Source organism: Mus pahari, chromosome 2, assembly GCF_900095145.1.
Source record: "Mus pahari chromosome 2, PAHARI_EIJ_v1.1, whole genome shotgun sequence".
Taxonomy (NCBI): domain Eukaryota; kingdom Metazoa; phylum Chordata; class Mammalia; order Rodentia; family Muridae; genus Mus; species Mus pahari.
The window spans coordinates 134,355,513-134,377,727 of NC_034591.1; the positions used below are offsets into that span (position 1 = coordinate 134,355,513).

Below are 22,215 nucleotides of genomic sequence, written 5' to 3' on the forward strand. Positions count from 1 at the left end.
CTCACACATTCAAGAGGCGGAGTAAACATGAAATGGAATAAATCTGAAAGAAATCTAAATCAGGGCACATCGTACTCCAACACCTGATAGTTAAAGCCAATGGAAAGGTCTTAATGGCAAAATGAGGGAACGGCATGTTACCCGGATGGGAAAGTAGGAGGAATGACAGCAGATTCCTCATTAGAGACTACGGCCATCGGAGGGAGGAAGGGATGGCCATGAGGATGGGGTGCAACATTTTTCAAGAACAAAGTGAAAAGAACCATTCACTAGAATTCCACATCCAGTGGGACCATATTTTTTTTTACATAAATAAAGGGAAAATAAGGCCCAAAGTACTCACACAGATGAAAGAGAACACAGGGGATTTATCACCCACAGGCCTGCCCTGAAAGAAGAGCTTAATTCCCTAAGTGGGAAGGGGTAATTCCTTAAAACAAAGAAAAATGCACCAAACACCTTGAATTTTCTACATTGTGCGTGACGGCTGGTACAAATGCAGCAGCTCTGATGTGGTTTTCATGCATGCAGAGGAGACATCTAAGGGAACTGTATTATAAATAAGGGAGTAAAGGGAGATAAAATAGTTATGCTTCATCTGACTGGGGGAAGTAATGCCACTCTACCAATAAATATGACAAAGTATGCATATATAATACTTAGAGCTGCAGACATTCAAGATATAAGTAGAAAATGGGCTTCTGGAAAATGTTCCCATAATCCTTAGAAAGGAAAAAAAAAGAGAGAGAAGCCATTCATACAGCATTAATAAAATACCAAAATTATAGAGATGGAGCACAGACTCTAGGGATGGAGGGGAGCAGGTGTGAATGACAGGGCACAAGCAGGTCCTGCAGAGCAATGAGATACTCCACATCACACAAGATGAAATGAGACACAACCACACACACGCACAGGCACACACACACACACACAGGCACACACGCACGCACAGACACGCACAGGCACACACACACACACACACACACACACACACACACGCACGCACTGGCACAGGCACGCACCAATGTCAGTTTTCTGGCTTTCATCTTACACCATCACTATGTCAGGTTTTCATTGGGGAAAACCTAAGAAAGGGCACAAAGGGCTTCTCTGAAATGTCGTATGAATCCATAATTTTCAAAACTAAAATGACTTGGATCAGTAGAGCAGATCTAGATTCCTTCCCCAGTTCTTCCTGATCTTTTGAGGAGTTCACTTCTAAAGAATCATCCAGAAAGCTCTGTTTGTCAGGTGGGGAAACCGAGGCAGGGGGCTTCTCAGTTAGAAATGGAGAAGTCACCCAATCGAATTTAAGGCTTTAGCACTGTGCCACGATCTCCCTTAAACATCCCAAGCCCTCTTTTTCCCTGAGCTCTTCCAGTCACTCTTGTTTGGCCTTTCACAAGCAAAGCCACGAAACCAGAGTCACACGCGATCCAGTGGAAACACTCAGATAACTGCTTCTTCCCATGTTAGCAAACCCGCTCCCAGAAGTTGGCTGGCTGCATCACTTGTCTCTATGTCTGTCTGCTCTATCTCCAGGAATCCAGCCTAACCCACGCACTATGCTTATCCCCAGTTCTTACTTCCCAGGCATGGGACAGGGTCCGTATCGGGAGGCTCAAGTGTCACTAATTAGGGTTCTACAAAGGCAGAATTTCTCCGCCAATGAACAGGACCATGTGTTGCTTCATGACCCCAATCCTGCCTTAGTAGTGATGATGACGCATACACTGCGTGCTCACCATTCCAAGTCTGCTTTTGGGCCATCTGTGACTTGGCTTGGGAGCTCTTGAGAAGAGAGGCCCAGAGTCTGTTAGTCTGTAGCAAGAGAGCATGGGGTCCTGCTTCTCTCAGAAAGTGACAGTGGCAGGGGGTCAGTCTTACCCATCTTTCTGGATGAAACTGTTCCCCCATCTCCTGCTCTCAACACTGGCCTCATGTGTGCCCCCTAGAACTTCCCTCTGAGTCACAAGGGACCCACTCAGCAGGCACTGCCTAAGGTGCCCACCACAAGTGTGTGATAATCAAGATTATATCAGTGGTACTGAACCTATATAGACCTGTTCATTGAAGGGGAAGTCCTGGTCCTTGTTGAGCCCTGGATAAGAACACATGAAAAACGTGGAGCCTCTCCTGTGGTCTGAAAGGAAGGACTGAGCCTTCAGCTGGGAGGCATCTTTGGGACAGGTAAATGTCCAAGTGCTACGGCAGTATCTAAGAGTAATCATCTCCACTCTCTGGTTGCAGGGGGAGGCACCTGTTCTTGTGTTCCGGAGAAGTCAGCAGACGTCCACCTGCGGCTCACTTGGGATCTGTGGGACAGAGGTGGGAGGGGAAGGAGGAGGCCTTCAGATTGCCAGAGCCATCTTCTCATCTGTTATTTATCACTGCCGTCTTAATCATATAGTGCCAATACAGCTATAAATTATCTTGTCTCTCAGCAGCTGCCAGGAATGATGAACGCTGTCACCTCATCAAGAAAGTTTAATTAAAGAGGGGGAAAAAAAGTCAAAGAAGGAAAATCAGCCTTGGGATGGCAGCCCAGACCTTGAGTCTCAGAGGCAGCGAGGCCACAGCAGTGTGTGTGTGTGTGTGTGTGTGTGTGTGTGTACCTGAAGTCCTGTCTCCAGAACCATCTGCACACTTAGCAACCCCTGCCTCCCAACCCACAGCTGGGCCATCCAATGGCTCAGTGCTAGCTAGCCATCAACGACCATGGTCAGAAACAAACGCAGCCTGGGTCGTCGCAGCTGGATCTGCTCTGCCTTCACCCTGGAGGAAGGGCTGACCTCTGGGAAATTCTGGGAAGTCTGTGGCTTGTCCCTTGTCGCTCCAACCTCCATCCTGACTTTCCCTTCCCTTCCCCATGATGATATTCTAAGCCCTCTGAGGACGTGAATGTCTTTTTAAACTCATGGCTCAAAACAAAAACCAAACCCAAAGAAAGCCTTGCCCCTTGCGCAGGGCCACATGGGAAAGATGACTAATGAATCTATTGTTCATAAGGTCTTATCACCGACAAAGTCATGAGCTTTCCCCAAGAAGAACCTCAAAGGAAGAGACGCTCCGGTGGCTATAGCACTAAGCCCTCCTGTGACAGAGACTGGGAGGCAGGACCGAGGAGGCTCCCGCTGGCATTAGGATGCCCCAGGCTGGCTCTCAGCAAAAGAACGAGGAAGCTGAGCACACCTTGCTGCTGGCTAGTAAAGTCCTTGCTAGTAAAGATGCCCGTCACCATCGGCACCTTAAGATCTACACATGCATTTCATATGGGAAGTCAACAGGGCCAGCATTGCAAGTCGTCCCTTATAGAAAGGACATGGAGACTCAGAGAGGGTGAATGTCCTTCTTAGGGTCACACAGCAGCTAGTGATAGAAAGAGACATGGGATCTCCCGCCCCGTACTTCCCACACTCACTCGGCTACTGTTTTCTGCCTGCCATTCCAAGTCACCACCTTCTAGAAACGAGAGAGGCCATCAGCCTGGAGAAGGACACAGAGTTGGCCCTTCAACCTGGTGCTCCTGCCGGCCACACCGCACACAGCACTCTACTCTTGCTTCCATCCTCAGAGCTCCAGAAACAGGAGGGGCTTCCCCTGAAAAACCTGGACGGACGGACACACACACACACACACACACACACACACACACACACACACATAAACTTATTAGCTATGGAGACACAGCAGACCAAGAGAACTGGCCAGGGCTCACCCTGGGGGTCTGGCTCTCAGGGCTGTGCTTCCCCTACCATGCATCGCCACCCAGGGACCCGGAGGTGCCCTCCTGTCCATAAGTCTCAGTGTGTTCTGCTCTCCCGTCTGACGATTTCTGGTACTGTTTTCCTATCTGCTGGATCCCCAGCCTCGCTTTCCCTACCACGGTTTGTTCATTAGCTCACAGGGGAGACCATCCCACCTATATCCTCACTCACTGGTTGCTATGTCCCTGAACCTGGGATCCCAAGACAATCACAGTAACATGTACAAGCACTGCAGCTTTCTTTGTCTTTTGCTAGCTGGCAAGTGTCCCACCAAGGCTGGCTTGCTCTGACCAGATGCCAAGAAGGTTCTCAAAACTGTTTTCCAGAGGCCAAGTGAGGGGTCTGGTCCTTTGCATGGAGGTGGAGAGTTTTGGGCCCCTTTCACAGAAGTGGTAAGTGAGGTCCCGGAAGTTAAAACCTGCTCCTGAGATGGGTCGTGTGGGATGCAAACGCAGCTATGGAGTACAGGATGGGAGAACACAAACTACTTCATGTGATCGGAGACTAGGCGGCTGGGCCAGGCACTTCATCTGCATTGTGCTGTTCAGTTTCACAGCAGCCCTGTCCAGGCTACTGCGTTCCAAAATGTGCACATGACGCTCTGCCAGGCCAAATAACCAGAAGCTACAGTGAGCAGTGGAGCGACCCTCAAACCAGTCCTGGTGACTCCAGATCATGCCTTTTCATCACGTAACAGAGCAGAGGTCTACTATAGGCCACACCACCTCCTGCACAGGTGCCATCTGAGATGGGTGGCTTGGTTTGCTGTCCTCAGAGATGTATTCGTCACAGGCAGTTAGCCTGCTCCATAGGAAATGCTGATGGAACACAAAGAAATGGCATGTTTTCTGGAGCTAAGCAAGGCTATCGCCAGTCAGACACTCAGGCCAAGTGGTTCAACCTCAGCTTTCTCCTGGGTGAAAAAGACTCAAAGCCGATTTAGGGCCCTCCCGCACATCCACCTCGGTATTCACCTTTCAGGAGGGGGTTTTGTTGTTTTGTTTTTAATGGGCTGTGACTGCTACAAGACTATCTAAATCTCTTAAATCCCTGGCTAAGTGGAGAACCAAACCCATCATGCATAAAAAGACAGATGCCAGCATTAAATCCAAATGGCCATGGGACGGGAAAGCCTGGGCTCAGATAGCAGAGAACAGCCTATCCCGAGTGATGAAGGAGCTGAGGCCGGTGCACAGGAGCTCATCCCTGAAACAGGAAGCTGTGGAGAAGGCACCATTTCCTCAGACCTGTGATAGTGACAGCAGCCTGGGTCCTGAGACACTGGGCCCTGACAGCTCCCAGCCACTACTGACACGGGGGGGGGGGGGGTGGGAATTGAAGACACTTCTTGCTCCCTAGACACACCCATACTCTTCTGTGCTTGTTTCTGAGCCGTCACTGAGTTGGATGGCATTTCTGGGAGAGCGGTAAGGAGACATCAGGGAGGCTCAGGGTACATCCTGGGGGTGGGGGTGGGTGGGTCATGTGGAGAATATGTAGGGCAAGTGGATGTGGGTAGCCTCTGACCTGCCTCTGACTCTTGTTTGACCTCAGTAATGTGCACTTATTGATGACCAACTCTGAAAGAAATGGAAAGTTCTGGAAGCTCTGGGGCTTTTAAGATAGAGAGGGATGAAATGCCTGGTGCTGAAGAGTTTGCTGTTGACCGAGGCCATTGGTCAGGAAGGAATGCTGTCAGTGGGGCACCAAGTCCTGGAACAAACAGCCTGCAGCAGCTTCCACGCCCCTCCTCAGGGCCATCCCAGCTCTCCACTCCAGTGTCTGTTAGCGCCTTGCCAAGTGCACTTAATCCCTACTCCAATCAGATTTCAAGGTGATCTAACTGGCCTGCCACTGGGTGCCAGGACGACATGTTCAGCATTACTCGGAACAGTTCGGCTCCGCACAGCAACAGTGGCAGGACACACGTCAGTCCTCTCATTTCCCAGAGACATTTCCACTCACAGCCTGCCCCCTTGTCTCTTTACGTTCAGATTCTGTCCTTCAACCGATAATCCTTGCCCTGGAGGAAGCTAGGAGTCACACCTGGGAAAAAGCTCTCGGGGAGTCTTTCATGGGCCTTGGAGACCTAGCCTGGGGTTAGAAGGGTTCTCTGGGTGAGTTACCCCAGTTTCCTGCCTCCTCACACTCCCCCATGCTGAGGCCCAGCTGGAAGTCAGACTATGTACATGCTGTTTTGATGAGTCGCCCCAACCCTGTGCCCAGTATTGTCCCTCTGCACCCAGGCACAGCCATGAGTCCAGTCTGTGGTGAGTCTGCCCCAGGCCCTGCAGGCAGAATCAAAAATACCATCAGAGTGTGTTCTCTCTCCATAAGTCTGCCCTGGGCTGTACCTCCACGCCCAAGCTCAGGCAGAAACTGCACTCTTATTCTCTCTCCTTGAGTTTATCCCAAGTCCTTAGCCTTAGGCTGTTTTTCAATACTCGGAACCAGTCTGTCGCTGTATCCATGTACCTTCTTGGCTGGAATCACCCCAGTCTCTCTGGTCAAAATCGACACCCAGCATCAGAAGGGCTAACTTACAGGTTCTTCCTATCTGCTCTGAACTCAGCCAACCGCAGGCAAGAGCAAAACCGGAGCCAATCTTCCACTCAACATACGCAGGCTAGAATCTCGGACCAGACACAGAGCCAATGAAATCAATCCAGCTACCTAGGTCCCACTGAGAAAATAAAAGCAATACGAGAGGCTAAGAAATCATGTTTCTCCCAAAGGTCACTATCCCACAGAAACACTCTATGAAAATAACCTAGATGAGCCTCAGGGCACAGATTTAAACGAACAATGGACACGATGAAGATATTCATGGAACTTAGAGGGAGCAGGGACAGATACCTGCATGACCTTTAAACATACAGGGATAAACTCCCGATGGGGGCCCAAGAAAACACAAATATATGAACTAATGAAGACAATACAAGATTTGAGAAGACTGAGAATCCAATAAAGGGATAAAAATACTAAAGAAAACTCTACTGAAATAAAGATGAAGCTGAAAAACCGAATGGCCCAAATAGGAAACCGAGGGGAACATCTTGCCTGGGGGATCATGTAGAAAATAGAAAATAGAATGTTGAGATGCTAAGATAATATAGATGGATTAGACACAATCAAATAATATAATACATTTAAAATGCATGCACAAATATCCAGGAACTTCGGGAGATCATAGAATACCAAATCTATAAATTACAGGAACAGAAGAAGAAGAATTCCAAGCCAATAGCATAGAGCAGGTCTTCAACAGGATCACAGGAGAAAACTTCCCCAGACTAAGGAAAGACACACCCATATGGATACAAGAAGTACAGAGAACACCAAATAGGCAAGACCAGAAAAGAAACTCCATACATCATATAATAAACAAAACAGTGAATTGACAGAACAAGGAAAGAGGTACTAGAAGCTGCAAGAGAAAAGACACAAGTCCCATGTAGGGCCAAGGCCGTAAGAATAGCAGCTAACTTCTCAATGGGAACTTTACATCCTCAGGGCCTGGTGCAACACACTCCAGGTTCTAACAGATCAGGGATGCCGACCGCTTTGCCCAGTGAAACTATCTGCTGTAACTGAAGGAGAAAAGGACTTTCCGAGATAGAATCAGGAATGCATGTCTACCAGGTCTGCCCCACAGAGAATCAACACACTGGATTGGAAAGTGGCCTAAGCATAGGCAGGAGACCACAGAGAGCAAACAGAGAATGACATGAGAGAACAGAAGGAACACAGTACGCAGGACCAAGAGGTGAGCTTGGTGACACATAAACTCAGGAGGCAGAGGCTTTACATGGGAAATTCCAGGCCGAGTCAGGACTATGTAATAGGACCCTGTCTAAAACTTAAAAAAGAAAAGTATGGGGCTGGAGAGAGATGGCTTAGAGGTTAAGAACACTTGGTTGCATTTGAAGTTCAGTGCAGTCCCCAGCTCCCACATGGAGGCTCACAACCATCTGTAACTCCAGTTCCAGAGACCCCAACAACCCCTTCTGAGTCTGCACAAGAAGAAGGGCACTCTCTCCACCAACCCCAATATTGAAGCTAGGTCTGGAACAGTTTTGTCACTGTGTTAACTTATATATTTAGAGATGATCAAACAAAAAATATTGCTTTTATAAAACAACTTCATGAAGAAAAACTCAGTAAAATTGTCTTTGTCATAGGACACACAGACGATGCCAGAGATCCCCAGGAAGGTGACATATGAAGTGGGCACCAGCTGTAAGTAAGGTTGACTTCTCAGCAATGCCCAAGGGCATCGCCATTTAGAAGACAGAGAGAGTGACTTTAAAATAATGCATTAACACCTTAAAGCATAAATGTGAAGTCTTCTCTCCCTTTGGCTTTGGAAGAAGCCACACAGCCTCCTTTCCTCAGTGCCCTTCTACCCTGTCTTGAGTTGATCTTATCCTTGGGCAGATCATAGAGATTTAGGGACCACAGTTACTCAGGGACAGGGTACGAGACCTCTTGGGCCAACTGTACTAGCCTGACTGTGTCGCTATGAACAAATACCTGACAGAGGCGGGGTGGGGGGGAGTTATTTGCTCACAGACTTAGGGATTTGGGTCCTTCATGGTTGAGAGAGTGTGACACAGTAACTAACATCATGGAAGACAGAAAGCCGAGGGGAGTAATACCAGGATGGGGCTAGGGAAAGATGTAGCTCCTAATGACATACTAGACACACCCCCACTGACCCACTGTCTTCTGGACTGTATTCCACAAGAGTCTAACACCCTAATACTTTATTCAAAGTCTGAGTCCAGCAATGGATTAAGCCTTAATTAGAACTCTCATGATCTAATCATCCCACACTTGGAAGCCCTCATAGACATACCTCGAGGTAGGCTGTGCTAACAATCCCCCGGGGAACTCTCGGTCCAATCAACTGTCAATCAAGACTAGCCACCATGGGCCAGTGGGATGGTGCAAGAGGTATAGACACTTGCCAAAAAGCCTGACAACCCAAGTTCACAACTCAGAATCCACAGGACAGAAGGAGAGAACCAATGTCTGAAGGTTGTCCTCTGTGCATGTGCTATGGAACCCCCCCGCCCCCAACACCCTCTTGCTTACATAAACGAAGGTTCAAAGATTAACCATCACACTCTCTCTTTTGGCTCCCAGACTTCAAAGCCTGCCCGGCCACATTGGAAACCTGCAGGACAAGGCATACTGTGTGGATGCTGGCTGCCACACCTTCCCACTCTGCTTTCCATCCAAGGTCTTCCCCTTCTCCTAAGTCCTCAGAAACCAGTGGGACAGCCCCTGCCAGCCCTGATCCTACTCCCACAGAGTGGCATGCTCCCCCACTCACTGGTTTGTAACTCTTTTTGTTTTTTGTTTTTTTGAGACAGGGTTTCTCTGTGTAGCCCTGGCTGTCCTGGAACTCACTTTGTAGACCAGGCTGGCCTCCAACTCAGAAATCTGCCTGCCTCTGCCTCTCCAGTGCTGGAATTAAAGGCGTGGCCACCACGCCCGGTGGTTTGTAACTCTTATGTCTACCAACATACTCTGCTTGGTTTATTGAGCTCCTCTTCACGCCAAATACTTTGCACACCTGAATTCCTTGTATCCAGAACTGTGGACTCACATTTGTCAGGAGCCATGGAGATTAATCAATAGCAATGAGCACCTGAATGTAGACTCACCCCTCCAGTGTTTGTGAGTTCCCCTCCATGCCAGCCTGCTGCCAACAGCATGGATTCAAAATCACTCCCAAGCCCTGCTGTAACTAACTTGATTTGTCTCTAAACTCAAAATGTCTTTGCCTCTGCATAGCTGCCCTGGAGTGTTCCTTGCTTTCATGGCTTGTGTATCTTCTTTCTTATAGAACCCAGGACTACCAGCTCAGAGATGGCACCATGTACAATGAGCTGGGCCCTCCCCATCAATCACTAATAAGAAAAATGCCCTACAGGATTGCTTACAGCCCAATTTTACAGAGGCATCTTCTCAATTGAGGTGTTCCCATCTCTCAAATAACTCTAGCCTGTGTCAAGTTGACATAAAACTAGCCAGGACACTTCAGGATACCAAAACAGTAATGAACTACCATCAGGCTGGACAGCTGTGTGACACAAAAGTCCCCCACAGGGAGGTGGCTGATACATTGTAGCAGCCTTCCTAGGTCTCCAGCTGGGACTTCTAAGGACCGGATTCCAGGGATGGTGATCCTTCAACACTTCGTTTTTGTTAAGTGTTCCTGTACTTCCAAATGCAATGCTTCAGCCAAACGCAATACTTCAGCCAAACTTGGACTTGTGCCTTCAGAAAACCACTAATGAAACGTTAAATAGACAGGGAGGCCCAGTCCATGCCAGAGCTCTGGATCAGCAGGAGGCTGAGACTGTTAGGTCCCTAAGAAAATTTAATAGGTAGTGACAAGGCTAGTTCTGGTGGCAACAACTCACTGGGCTCATAGGTTTTGGGAGTTGTGCCTAGAGACCCGAGGACCTCAGGAAGCACGCCACTGTGCAGCTGACGTCAAGCCTAGGATATTTCCCAGGCCAGAGGCCCCATCAGGCCTGTACAGGCCACTGTTTACCCTGGATGGTCCTTCTGTTTCCAAACCACAAAAAGAAAAAATAATTATCCTCCTTCTTGACCAGATATCCATATCCTTTTCCTGAGCAGGAAACAGACTCAGAACCGTTGCTGTGATACACGCAGGAATAGCTCGGCTGCCCAGATTTCAGCATCTCCCAGGTTCGTGCTTCTCCTCACTTCGTTCTGCTAGTCTACACATACACAGCTCAACAAAGCCAGAACCGTAGGAAATAGCTCCGACTCCTCCAAAGCACTCCTTCCTAGAGGCCCTATCTATTTAAGCAGGTCACTGGACCCAAAGTACCAAACTGTACAGAAGCTAGCATTAACATACTTCCAGCTGGCCAGCCCTATACCGCTGAAGTTCATAAGGCCAGGCAGGCCACTGGGCTCCACTGAGCCACTTCGATCTACTCATCATAGACCTTGGCAAATTAGGTCTCTGAAGGGAGAGAACCCTAACACCAGATTGAGGTGTGTGTGCCATGGACACTGTAAGCTCTTAGTGGGGGGCAGATGTTGGCAGGAGCGCCACCTAGGGCGCAGGCCTGTGCTAGTGTAAATGCTGAAGAGAAGATAAAGCCAACACGGGGACCATTGCCTGCCTGGCCCAAATCCCAGGTCTCATGGAGATGCCCTGGTATTCTTCTCTGTGAGGAAGACAGGAGAGGCTTCAGGTCACGTGAAAGACACAGTGCTCACCCAAGAAAACTCTCGCTTTCACTGTAACTGCAACCTCTCTATCCTTGAAGAGCACGATGATTCCTGCTGGCTTCAAGGCTTGTGGATGAAAAAAAAATCCTTTTCCCATTACTGAGCTCAGTACAGCTGGGAATTTTCACATGAAAATCTCATTAGGAAAACAAAAACAAAAAAAAAACAAAAAAACAAAACAAAACAAAACAAAAACAGAAAACAGTGCAAAACACACAGAAGGAGGAGAGTCGGTATCGGACCACAGGCAGTGCTCTGTGAACTTAGGACCCACACCTAGACTAGTTACAGAGTGTACACCCTCCCTTTTGTCACCAGCTCCACGTGTTCTCCATTTCTGCAGCCCTTTCTGCTGGGCTCCGTTCACTCCTCTGAAGGGCATCTCTGGACTCCGAGGGAGAACCCTCTAGAAACCAACCCAGGGGTTCCCAGTATTGAAAACTCTTCAATTTACATATCCAGTAAATGGGATGACATCTGTGTCACCAAGGAGAGAAGATGGCAGCAGGGGACTTTTTTATAAATTTTAAACCAAAGATTTCTTCCTGGGCATCTCACATTTATCCTGCCTCTTCCCTAAGCATGAAGACTGCAGAACGTCTTATCTTATTACCCACAATTACTTTTTCATCGGCCTTCGATTCTAATATGGTTTTCATCATGGCCAAGTTCAGGTTCATCCCATGAAATAGGAGTACTACAGCAGCCTTATCAGGAGCAGGGGGACACTAACACTGGCCTGCAGGGCCCCAGCTTCCAGCCTGCACTACTGCTGGTTGACCCTGGAACTCTTGGAGAACCATGCAGCTTTTCTCCCGGTCTCCCTTCTCAGTCAAATTCAGAGATGCAGTCATTCTCCAAAGGGCTGTGGACAACAGAACGTTAAATCATCTGCCCTAGTAGGCCAGAAAATCGGTACCCAAAAGGATTTAAACATGGGAGAACAGGGAACGGAGTAGCGTTGGAGCATCTGTTCCGGGAATTTGACATGCATCACTGAATCCTATAACAACCCAGAAAAATAAAGATCTCCTCTCTTCTCACACAAGCCAGAAACAGGCTCATAGATATCGAATGGTTTGCTCTGGACCATGGAAGGGGTGGGGGGTGAAATCTGAGCCATCAGAATCCAGTGCTCTTCCTGCTAACAGCTTGCTCAAGACTATACAGCTGGTTGATTGCCACATAGACACATGGGCAGGACAGCAGCAGTCGCCCCTGTACACAGGCCGGCTGTGGGGTACATGACCTTCTCTGGAGGAGACATAGAGGGGCCAGTCCAGCAAAAGACAGGCCCATTGTCCTTAGCCAGAGCCAGCAATCAGCCCACACTGCTTGTCCCTCCACATCTCAGCCAGTGTTCCCTTAAAGAGGCTTCGTCAGCCAGGCTGGATTTCCAGGGTCTGCCGGGCGGCTCCTGCTACAGCAGCAGGCCTTGCTGCTCTCCATAAGCCCAGGTTTCTGTGGAAACTGAAGCTGCAGGCTAAGCTTCTGGTTATGAAGTGGGGTACTGCACGGCATGAACTGCTAACTCAGGAGACGCTATTGGGGTGAGCTTCAGCTGAGGGCTGGGAGTACCAAGTGTATAGCAAGGTGCTCGACCAAGGCCACAGATGCTTAGAAATGTAGAATGTCTCAGGAATCCAAGCAATGTAACAAAGGCCAGCGTCTCTTAAGAAACTCCCTGTAGTCGCTACATTCTACTGAATGTCTCCATAAATCAAACCCAAGACATTCAGCCAGTGTGCTCACATGTAAGAGCTGGTACTCACGCTGAAGGTACAAGACTGTAACCAAGTGCTCCAGAGGACACTAGACACTCCCTCCAGCCTGAGATCAAATGATTCTGTACAAAGAACAATGCAAAAACGACAACAATAACAACAACAACAACAAACATAAATCCATAGGAGATATAAAACTACTCAAAAAGGAATTCCCAGTGAGGGATGATTGGGATCGCTGAATTAGGAAGGAAAGAAAAGAATACTCTTGGCCAACAAGTGGTCTCTCAGAAACCTATTACAGCAAATGGACATATCCAAGGTCCTGGGAAATTGGATGCTTTTCTTCCTACTGATGACAAGACCTGATTAATGTGCCGGCAGAGCTCCTGTAGCTTCCTAGGAGAGACTGAAGTACATTTGTGAATTTTCCTAATGAACACACAGCTTTTATAAAAAAAATTAGAGAAATTAAGTTGTACGGATGCACAAAGGCTAATTATCATATGGAAAGAGTTACTGTAGTAACTATAAAAAGGCTGCGAGTATTAGTCAGAAATAATTCATGTATTTCCTTCTCGCTCTCCTTCGCTTCACATCATGGATCCTTTATTATAAGCCAGAGTCTGGGGAAGCGTTGGCTTTAAGATGATCCGAGTTCTTCAGGAAATTTGATAAACAAACCATGCTCTGGCTTCCCCCACGTTCGAACTGAGTTTGAAACCGAGAGGAGCACGCTGAGCCGCAGGGCTGGGGACTCCATGGACAGTAGGCACTGGGGTTGAGCTCGGTAGCCCAGGAAAGCTCCCTGAAGAGCTGCCACGGGGGTTCCCTAGCTCTGGGTTACCCAACATGGCAGTCGCAGCTCTGAAGGCTACCAAGCACCTGACAGGCAGTGGCTAGTACTGGTGAAGAAATGAAGTTTAATTTATATTTAATTTTAATTAATTTGAACTTAAAGGACCACACATGGGTTGAGGCGAAAATTGTCACGTTCTGTATGCTGACACCTACAGTGGCTTTTTTTTTTTCATAGTAAAAAGTGATTTACTTTCTTCAAGCTTTGTTAGCTTGAAGCAGGAGAATCTTCTTATCAAGCTGAGCTCACACTTACTTTTTAGATTCCCTCCTTCGCTTTATCTTCAAGTATCTGAAAGGGTTGTCTACACACCAATGTCTCTTAAGACTCAACCTAGCCACCCTGTCGACACTCAGCTGGCATTCCCCTTTAACTGTTCTAACCCCAAGTGACTACCTAGTCTGAGACCCAGTGGCTCTCTGGGCTACTTCCGGTATCCCTGAGCCCCTTCTCCTTCCTTCTTCCTCCCTCTTGGCCTCCTGAGTGTCCCCTCGGTTTTCCGTCTCTCTGTGGCACTAGAGAGCCTTCCATGAAGCTACACATTCTCAGAAGATCACCACTCAGTCTCCAAATCTTATTTCACATTTTTTGCCCCACCCCATCCCACTATCTCTCAGAACACCACACACAGTAGGTCTTTGGGGAGACTTCCAACAGGAAGCATTCTCTAAAGAGGAGGTTTCACAGCACCTCTGCTCTTAAGCCTTTCCAACCCAGCCCCTTCTGCTTCGGTTCTGTGATGGCTAATCTTGCTTGTCAACCAGGCACACCTGGAAGAGGGAACCTCAACTGGAGACTTTCCATCAGACTGGCTTGTGACCACTAGTTTGTAGGGCATTTTCTTGAATGCTAATGTTGGGTGGGGGGTCCAGCCCACTGCAGGGGGGACCATAAGAGCTCTGTAAGTAAGCTATATAAGAAAGGCAGATGATTGAGAGCTAGGAAGTAAGCCAGTAAGTCACATTCCTCTGTGGTCCTATTTCTGCGTGGATGCTCAGTGATTTATCCCCCCAAATCAAACATCGGTCAAAATGAGACTCTTTGCTCTATGGATCACAGAACAATCATACATAGGGTGACCACATGTCCCAACTAGGTCAGGCTACTCTCCGGGTTCATGGTGTCCTGGTGATCTATTTAATTTCTACAGGTCTCCCATTTAACTGTTAAGCTATATCATTGCCTTAACTCTAAGGCTTGGGCTAAAGGAGATGATTCAATGATGATGAAGAGATCAAAAACAAGACTGCCAGGAAGTACAGAAAAGGTCATGGGACCTTCTCTCCTTTTCTCCAGTAATGAGCTTCCAGGAGTCTATGATTTCTGGAGGTATTTTTGAGATACTTAAAAAAAAAAAAAAAATCATCCATTTTAACTTCCCTGGCCTGGGAATTGGAGGCACCACAAGGCGGTTTTCTGTGTTCACAATGATAATGAAAAAGAAGTGTAGGAGCGAGACAACAGACTGGAGCTTGCCCAGCAAGCACAGAAGGAACAAAGTAAGAGTTAAAGGGTTAAATAGAGCGGTAGCTGGTAGCCCAGAGACAGAGTGAACACAGAGAATACTGCCTCCCAGAGGCTGGCGATGGGAAACTTGCTTCCTTTCTCTTACAATCTGTCAATGAAAAGAAATCCATGGGCCCAATGTATGGCCAGCCAGCAGGCTGTCTGCAGAAGCCTTTGCCAACCACAGGAGGAAAAGCCAGGGAACATTCCGGACAACCCTAAAAGCTTATCAGGATAAACACGGTGGTTGTGAAGTGGAATCTGCCATTCATTACTTCAAAAGGTCAGTCTCCTTCATTCACGGAGGGTGAGTTAACAGTCTCTCTCTTTACCCACAATTTAGACAGTCTGCTTCTAATCATCCACGTTCCCTGATTCTGCTTCAGATCTCCCCAGCTTTTTGGAGGTGTAATTAATACTACACAGACTGAGGTTTATATCTCCATGTTCTGGTATAATTTTCATTGTGAGGCAACTGTCACAATCAAGAGAAGTCTCATATCCACGGCTCGCACACTTGTACCTTTGTGTGTATGGCAGAAGCAATATTCATTCGCAGAACATTTCAAGCATGCGCTTTCTTTTCTTTTCTTTTCTTTTTTCTTTTTTTGGTTTTTCGAGACAGGGTTTCTCTGTGTAGCCCTGGCTGTCCTGGAACTCACTTTGTAGACCAGGCTGGCCTTGAACTCAGAAATCCACCTGCCTCTGCCTCCTGAGTGCTGTAATTAAAGGCATGCGCCACCACGCCCGGCTTCAAGTATGTGCTTTTATTACCCATAGTTGCTACACTATATACCTATTTTTTTGGAATTTTTCATTTTATAATTGACGTTGTATTCCCTGGCTGGCCTGGCACATGCAGCCCAGGCTGCCCTCTAATTCACAGAGATCTGCCTCCTTCTGCTCTGACGTGCTAGGATTAACATGTCCAGCGATAGGTGAGTTCTAATAAGACCCGAGAAACAGGCTTCCTGACTTATACGACAGTGGAGCCTCACTTCTCTGAGGATACAGAGCAGACTTCTGAAAATGGCTTTCAAGACCCTCTTGTTCTAGCCCCTGAATGACTCTCAAGGCTAGCTGTCATTGCCTTTCAAAGGCTATCATCAATTTGTTTCAGTTCCTTAAGGTCCCTGGTCTCCTCCTGGCCCAGAAGCCCTGGAGTAGGATCATCCAGGTACACTGAAAGAGCTTTCAACCATTCTCTCTGCCTTAGGAGTCACCTCTAGGATTTCCCTACTTTGGAAGCCTTCCTGGAGGAGGAGGAGGAGGAGGAGGAGGAGGAGGAGGAGGAGGAGGCAGTAGGTGGAGCCTCCTATTCTCCAGTTAGCTTGCCTGCTGAACCTTGGAAGATTCACAGGAGCTTACCATGCAAATAATGAGTTACTGAGAGTTGCAGGCGGAAGAGCCTGCATGCGGTGGAATAAACACACATCAACAAGAGCAATATGATGTGCCTGCTCCACTACAGGTAGTTGTGGGGAACTGGATAGAAAGAAGCCAGGGACACAGGGTTTCCACGAGATAAGGGAGGAAAAAGAAGCCAGATTCTGACTGGAGCTTCTTGACTCCACATAGTCATTAGAATCAACTGGGGGAATTTTTAAAAATTATGTCAAGATCTATGTTCCAGGTATGTGTGTGTGTGTATAATATATATATATATATATATATATATATATATATATATATATATATGTGTGTGTGTGTGTGTGTGTGTGTGTGTGTGTGTATATACTTGATGATTCTATATTGGTTCATGTTTGCTCTAGGTGCATATGTATTTGTGTGTGTGTATGGTACATGCGTGTGTGTAGATGTGCATGAGGGTAGCATTTTCTAGTTTTCATGGTGTAACTACTTCTATCATGGTCAGCTTCAACCTACCACAATTTGTTATTGAGGGAGAAGCCGGAGGGATGTGTGGTAATAGCATACTATAATATTCCCTCCCTACATATTCAAATCAATGTAAATAACATTAACAGCACAGTCAATAATAAAATAGAGTAAACCAATTAGGAAATGGTTACTTAACATTATTACCTTTGTTTTTAAATATTATTTATTATCCTATACATTTATATGATTTTTATGTCTTTGTGTAAAATTTATTAAATGTCTTGATGTATTAACATCAGACTCCAGCTACAGTTGCCAGGGAGACTGTGTAGTGCTGTAGGGACTGGCTAAGGCATGGCAGACAGGGGTGAGACTTCTGTTGTGGAATGGGAGTTGTGGGCAGGAGAACATCTTTGATGTTCACATGGTCTGGCAAGAGTTTCTTTAGGTCAGTCTTACCACCTGGGTCCCAGGGTACACTTTGATGGCTGCCACACCTTATCTGAGCAGGATCTTGTATGGGCAGTGTTAGTACAGCAGAGAATGGGTCTCTACGGGGGATAACCAGGTCATCTACATGGATGATTTATCAGTCCTTAAGAGTTTCCCAGATACAACGACCTTTTAGCCCTTGGCTGAACTCTCCATGATAAACCACAGGGCACCGTGACAATCCCGCAGCACAGCAGGCCAGCCTAGTGTTTGTAACCTGGGCAACAACACAGAGACCTCTTGTGGTCTCCCTCAATCTCTACTTTGTCCTCATGGAAAACAAACCACTCTTGGACTACCTTAATCAACTCCAGCTCCATCAACCCATCTTAGCAAGAGCCTTCTGTATCCTAGTGCCTGAAAGGAAGAATACTGCCCAGGTCATTGTAGCCATCTTCAGCTAGCTCCAGTGTGGGAAACTCATCGAGTCAGCTTTGGAAATGCTATTAGCAACCAATTTCCTCTTCCTGGAAATTTGCATCACCATCTTGCCACTGTACACTGCCAAAAGGAAAGCTATATAATTTAATTTTAACAATGGCTGTGTTTAACAACCCAATTTGCATGAATCCTGAAACTTGAATCATTTGGCTGTCGCAGGACATTCTGGGCTAGCTCCAGCTCTAGGTTACACATGGCGAGCTCGACCCCATTGTAACTAGGCAGAATCGCCAGGGCTTAGGCACAGGCATTGGTAATTTTTAAAAGATCCCAGGTGGTTGAAATGTACACCATGGGCCAGCAGCACTGATGTGTAAGCACCGCTGAAAACTTGGGAGAGTCACAGAATGGGCAGCTGAGGGTGCTGACAGATTTAGGACTTAAACAGCAGCAAGCTCACCCAGCATTCACTTCCTCAGAAGGACCAAGCTTCTCTGACATCTGGGTTGACTAGTGAGGTCAGTAGCAGGTGTGCTGGTAAAGGAGGTCCCGGAAGGAATTTGGACATTCAGGGAGGGAGGGCAAGAAGGGACAGGAAGATAGGCACACTATTGTACAAGGAAAGGCCGCGAGCTCTGATTCTCCGTTGCTGAGCACTGAGAAGGCAGTCCTTCTGAAATAGACCATGAGGTTCATTTGCTGAGAGAGGGAGGCGGGAAATTGGATGGGGCACTCGAGAGAAGAGCAGGGAGCCAGTGTGGAGTCTGGGCAGGCTACCTCCCCATCCACAGAGGCAGGCAGCTTAAGAGAACCCTGGGTCCTTATCCAGCCTGGATGGAGACTGGTTTTTTTTCCCCTCTGGCTCTTGCTAACATTTCCCTTTTCTTTCTCTCTCCCCTCTCCTTTCCTCTTCTTCCCCTTCCTCAGTGACTCACATCAAGCTGCTACAAGGAGAAGGCTCCTTTGCCCTGGGAAGCCACGCTGCCTTTGTGTCTATTTTCAGACGATAAAAGCAATTTCTTGTGTTGAGGATGGAGCTGTTTCTGTCTCTCTTGGCAGTTGGCTCCCAACCTCTAAAAGCAAACATTTTCAGCCCCTTCCCAAAGGGCACCAAGCAGGGCCTACTAAAGCTTCATGGGACTCAGACATACCTTGTGGGTAATCACTCTTGGAACAAATCCTGCAAACTGGAAGGGATTTGCTAAGCCTAGTAATAGGTTCTGTTTAGACCCGGAGATCCCAGAATTGTGCTATTTAGCTTTGATGGCTCCCGTTGGCAAGGGCGATTTTCTATCCCTGCTTACTCTGCTCAGGGAGGGAAACTGCACAACTGAGCACCTTCAAAACAAAACAAAACTACTGAGCTTGGTTCCGCAGCACATATACTAAAATTGGAACACGACCCAGATACACACATGGCCCCGTGCAAGGATGACACGCGTACATGTGAAGCAGTCTATATTCTTAGTATCTAATACTTACAAAAAAAAAGTTGTAGGAGCCCGAGGGTCATTTTGCAGAGCTATCTTAAGTACTGAGCAAAATACAGAAGGTGCTGAGAAAAAGCAACAGATGGTTCCAGAACATAAGAACGTGAGACTGAGCTTGGGGTATTTGTGACGACATACTGTCTCTTTGGAAAAGCTCTTGATCCCCAGCGTTTCTATTGGGAAAGCAAGGAAGTCTACAACCACAACTGCCTGAGGAGAAAAGGATTGTGGGTAAGGTGGAACAAGTAGACTAAGCAGGTTCTAGAACAGCAAGGAGGAAACGCAACAACCAATCATACTGGGGTTGGCCCTAAAGTGGAGTCTGCTCCCTTGCAAAGGCAGATTTTGATGCAGCCATTGCTGAACTTGAAAGATCAGGTGAAGAGTCATACAAAGAATACCAGAGGAGCATGGCTCCTAGGGGATAGCTCAGCTGTGGAGCACCAAGAGGAGCACGGCTCCTGGGGGATAGCTCGGCTGTGGAGCACCAGAGGAGCACAGATCCTGGAGGATAGCTTGGCTGTGGAACACCAGAGGAGCACAGATCCTAGGGGATAGCTCGGCTGTGGAGCACCAGAGGAGCACAGCTCCTGGGAGATAACTTGGCTGTGGACATGGGATGCCCACAGAGGCAGGAGCGGGGAAACGAGGACATTAACCAGCCATCGCCTTTCATCTGGTTCATTCTAAAATTTACACAGTAGAAAATCCTCTGAGCTATGCCACACAGGGTTTTTGTTTGTAATTTATGACAATTATATTTTCTGATTCATGACAGGTTCCATTACTTCTATTTAAATTTCTATATTTCTCATGAGGCTTTCGTGTTTACCATCAAGGGAGTGAGGCCAGCAAACACTTAGGAAGTTACCGACTTCATCTTGAGTGGCCAATCTGGGGCTGTGGAATTTTTACACAAGTTATAAATATTTGGCATAACACCTTTTTTGTCTCTTGAGATAGGGTCTTACTATGTAGCCCTGGCTGGCCTGGAACACAGAGAGATCTTTCTGCTGAGGTCTCCTAAGTGCTTGGATTAAAGAAGCGTGTCTCCATGCAGCTGGCATAACAGTTGATATACACAAAGGTCTGTGTTTGTTTGATCTAATGTGAAATAAAAGGACCAATCGGCTTGGCCACTGCAGATACTTTAAGGTTTAAAGTATTTACAGGGTTGTGGCTCAGACAGATACCCCAGAGACACGCGTTGGAACCATGTGTTTCTGTGACTGGTCAGTCTGAGCATACACACCTTTGCCCACAGTTGCAGAAGTGACCCTTTAGAAGATGCCGTGACCCATTTACTTTGGACAAAGGCAGAAACAGTTCACATTCATTGTTTGTAAAGTTACCCTGTTTACGATTCTTATTTCTTGCTACATGCCTTACTTAGATTTAAATGTTTCCAAGGAGAACAATCAGAAGAGTAACCATGCAGTAAGAATGAACTGCTTGACCATTTCCTGTATCAAGCACAGCAGCAAAAAGTTAATTTACATCTGGTGTGTCTGAGCTCTTTAAGTTCTCTCTGCTCCTGTGATTTTTTTTAATATACTGGTTCAGCTGCAAAAATATTTAGCAGATATGAAACAGTGTTTCCTAGACATGGCAGGCTCACTGCACACATGAACCCAGAGCAGGCCTTGATTCCCACATAAGACTTGCTCCGAATTAAGCCAGTCAAAAGCCCAGTGAGAACTGGAGAAGCTGGGAGCTATTTGCAGTGGATGGCTGCCAGGGAAGGGGGCCGGTTTTCTTCAGGGAATCTGGCCCCTGGTAGGCTTCTCTCCTGCAGTGGATGGCTTAGCCATATACATAAAGGCAGCACCAACCGAATTAGTGGATGAAAAAAAAGACATGATGTTCAGAGGGAGACACGGGAGGATCCTGGAAGAGGGGTGGGGCGAGGAGCGTATCAGTAAATACGATCAAAATATGTTGCACGCATGCATGAAACGCCTCAATAAATAAAAGTATACTTTAAAATAAATGAAAAAATTAAAAACAAAAACAAAAACAAAAAAAGTTACTGAATCATTTAGTTGTCAAGTAGTTTCCCAGAGCAGTATAACTTTCTTTATAAAATATTGTATGTTTTCCTTAGAGTGCCATATTTCATTGAAAATTATTTCATAAATTACAAGTGGAACGTATTTAGCATGGAAATAACTTGAGAGGATGGCCAGTTCTGTTTAATGTTTTATGAAGTTTTCATGAATAATCCAAGACTAATTGTTAAGAACACATGTATTAAATTTATGTAGGTGTAATAAAATTTCTTATGAATGTACTTTTCCACTACGTTCTTTACAGCTCTTCATGTAAATTAGTGTTTTGGTTTGGAGACTTCTCTAGAGGAAATTGTACATTCTTGGAAATTGATTCCTTACTCCCTCTTGGCAGCTAATGGGTTTTTACCAAGTTTAAATGCAAATTGTATCATAACAACAGACGATACTACATAACTACCATCCTCAACCATGTCCTATGTTCCCCTTCTCCCCATCCCCCCCAGTGCTGTGAGTTCTCACACACACACACACACACACGCACACACATACACACACACACACACACACACACACGCACACACACATACACACACACACACTGGTGGGAGGGAAACTGGCTGGCAAAAGACAGGTCCCATGTACAACTTCGCTCTACTGAGTTTCTAACATAGGAAGCCACAGCTGCTCCTGGCTCCTGGCTCGCTGTGACACCTGGGATATTAACTTAAGTTCTATGCTTCTGAATCCTTTCTGGTTTTTCCTTTCCTTTCCTTTCCTTTCCTTTCCTTTCCTTTCCTTTCCTTTCCTTTCCTTTCCTTTCCTTTCCTTTCCTTTCCTTTCCTTTCCTTTCCTTTC

The 22,215-nt window shown here is 46.8% G+C and overlaps 1 protein-coding gene across 18 annotated transcripts in view; it reads right to left on the reverse strand.

Moving 5' to 3' along the window:
* The window catches only part of Cacna1c (calcium voltage-gated channel subunit alpha1 C), a 568,982-nt gene that overhangs the window by 223,077 nt on the left and 323,690 nt on the right, over positions 1-22,215 (reverse strand). The gene's annotated exons all lie outside the window — the stretch shown is intronic.